This window comes from Bombus impatiens, unplaced genomic scaffold (assembly GCF_000188095.3).
Source record: "Bombus impatiens unplaced genomic scaffold, BIMP_2.2 scf_0896, whole genome shotgun sequence".
NCBI classification, from domain to species: domain Eukaryota; kingdom Metazoa; phylum Arthropoda; class Insecta; order Hymenoptera; family Apidae; genus Bombus; species Bombus impatiens.
The window spans coordinates 445,299-448,595 of record NT_177315.1 but is presented as its reverse complement, the minus strand read 5'-3'; positions in this window follow the sequence as shown (position 1 = coordinate 448,595).

Sequence of the window (3,297 nt, the reverse complement as noted above, 5' to 3'; positions counted from 1 at the left end):
AGGCCAATTAGACGTTTGCACGTTGACTCGTGCGAGTTTCACGAACGCCAGAGATCCGCGCCGAACGTGGCAAAAGCGAGAGAATTTGGTGGACGCATTCCGGTAGCGGCAGCTGCGATCCACACGCCCGGTTCGATAAATCGATCATAAAACAGGGTGCCTCGTCTGGTAAGCGTTTCGCGGAGGAACCGGTGAAACGGCGATTCAAATAAATACGCAGCCATTGGCCATGAATCACTGATACCAATCGTCGTTCCACCGTCGTCGTCCTCGTCGTTCGCCCCGTAGGTTTCGAGAGCGCGGCGGCCGCTCATTTGGAACACTGGAAGCCTTCTGGTTTGATAGGTGTCGCATGATTGAAAGGTTCGCCTCGCGAGCCGATCGCTTATCGATCGATGATTCCATTTCGGTACGTTCTCCGGGAACTTCTCGAAGGGGCTGAACCGAGCCCCGTTCGGAACAGCTTTCTTCGACGACCAGGAAGATATTCCACGAGATATGGTTGCGAGAGTCGATCCCGGTTCTGGGACTAGAGACCTCCTTTCTCCGTCTCTCTGGCTGCCTGACGTTCGTGTTTCGGGACAGCACAGATAACGATATTGAGATATTGACTCGACACGGTCAACGTTTCGAGCTATTAGTCCGAGAACCGTACGAGATCCACGACGAGGGTCCGGGCCTCCGCTAGGACATTGAATAACAGAAGCCTGTCATGGCCAGGGCGAAACTTATTGGCCGCTTCCTTCGGCAATATTTGTACCGGTCACCGAGCCAGCGTCTCCGAATTCTCCGCGTCGAGAGTTGGCCGGGCCCGGAAAAAAGAATTATCCATGAATTTCGACAGCGATAAACGAGTGACGTGACGAAGAGGAATGTGACAGCGCGTACGACGCGCGGATGAATAATTAATAACGCCAGGGGGAACGTAGTCGGGCCACGTTTAACGTAGTTTCGCTCGGCCTCCTCGAGCACCGCTATCGGAAACTAATCCGACCATTAGGGTGACTTTACCCCGCGCCGAGGTGACGTTGCGCACGGGGCTGCCCTTTCAGGGGTGGGCGGTCTGTGTTGGGCGACGTCGCGTCATACAGCATCGATACATCAAGCTTTGCATGCCTGATATGGGAACCGGTCGCTTCTTTCCAGCCCACTCGCGGAATTACGTCACGAGCAGCAGCAGCAGCAGGTTCATGGGAACCGAGGAGGCAACGTTACCGATACCGATCTCGCGGCAAAGTCGAAGAGAAGAAAAGAGACGCACGACTTAAAGCGGAAATATTTTCCGTAGCCACTGCATAGTTGGAATAAAATTTACAGCGGCGAACGAAATGAGGAAGAATAGGAGGGCGAACAGCGGGTCTGTTTGCAAACAGTTTCGAGTAGCCGAACAACGACGCGAACAAACGACCGGCAGATCCTAAGGAAACAAACGGTGCTCCCTGAGCAAATACTCGAAAAATCTGATTCCCTGTTGACGTCGGTGACTTGGCATCCGTTTACCCTATGAATCCGAGTTTGCTTGTCGAAAGGAAGAGGCTTGTCGCCGGGGGAGGGGGCTGGAAACCCCCGACTTTTATACGGACCGATGTCAGAGGGTGCGACAGCCACGTGCCGATCTCTGTGGGATCATTTAGGGCAGGGTGTTAGGATCAAATCTACCGTGAATCGATCTCCCTGCACCGCTCTCGTCTCCTGTAACTTTAAACCGTCGATTGTTCAATTTCTCTCTATTTTTCGTCACCAAACTATTCCCTCCCCGGCGGCCCTTCTTTTTTTTTTCAACTGGCTCCTCTTCGTCGAGGGAAAAATCGACGACACGAGCGAAACTGCGTTTCGAAACGACCTTTCAGCCATCCAATCGCATACTAATTGGAATTCGAGCGAGATACGCGGCCCCGAATTCTGCTTATCGATGCGTACATCGTGTACATTTTCGCGTATCCGACACGTTCGCCGGGCTATTTCCAGGTAGAGAAAACAGCAAATCTAATCGACCCAGAGAATTTCTTTGCGTTGACAATATCAAAGCTGTATGGATTATTTTCAAGTACTTCGCGTTCTTCTGTACGTGTACACGTACACACTGCATGAGTTAGTCTTATCTGTTTGCAACGTAATAATCGATCCAGATCGTTAAGGAAACGATTAATCAAATGGAAGTTTCCATTCGTATGGCGTAACGACGTAAAATTCGTGCAAGAAGACAATAAAAATTGCTTGGTAGAGTTAAGGATGACGAATCGACGCGATGACGTCCGCAATTGTACCTCGTTGATAATTTAGAAGGAATTAACACCGAATACAATTAACGTAAAATACGATATGTTTATCTGGCAATGTTTACACAAACATGAGAGCCAAATCAAGTAGAAATGTCAAATGTAAATAGAACAGCGTAACGGAACAAAATGGATCACGCGTAATTTAATAAAACAATATAAAACAATATGTTATTTTTTTATGAAACGAAAGACACTTTTGCTGCGACCTAATGCAAAATATAAATATAATCGAGAAGATACCGATATGGATGTCGAACCGATCTATAAACGACAAACGTAAACGAGAGACGTACAGTTGCTACGATTTCTATAACGTCGAACGTGCGAGTTCTTTGCCTTCAAAGGTGCAACCGCGACAACTATCGAAGGTTTCTTAGATTTCTAGCTACAACGATGGCAAAACGTCGTATCGCTGAAAACAATGGCGTTGACGAAAATCTTGTTGAGAAGTTTCAAGTTTCCGGCATGGGATCAGGTTTATTTTATTTATCATCGGCCTATCAGAATATCTCATTCCGCTTGTAAATACGCTGCCACTTACGTACGTTACGTCACGCACACGCGTAATTTGCGTCATTATTTAACCATGCAATTACGAAGTTTGTTGGAACCTAAGCCGAGCTACGTCTTTCCTATCGTCTTTAATTATCAAGATCCGTCACCTGGGATCACGCTCGATGGAAATCGTGCGCGAAAAGTTGGCGAGATCGATCGGAGCGTCTCTTAGAAACGCAAGAAAAGAAAGCAAAGATACGGACGGTTGAAAAAGCAAGTCGGAGTCGGAGGGAGAAGGGAGGCCGATAAACGGGAAGAAAAGGGTGCAAAGGAGCCGGAGGCAGGCACGTCGTAGGTGCAAAGTTTAACAATGCGGTTCTACACGCTGCAGACCGCGCAGTGCGTTCACCTAGCACCTCGGCCTCTCTCGCTAGAGCAACGATTTATGTACGGAGAAGTCCGCCCACTTCTAGTATCTTCATCTCGGCCGGAGGACGTGCCTCTCGGCTCGAACGAACGA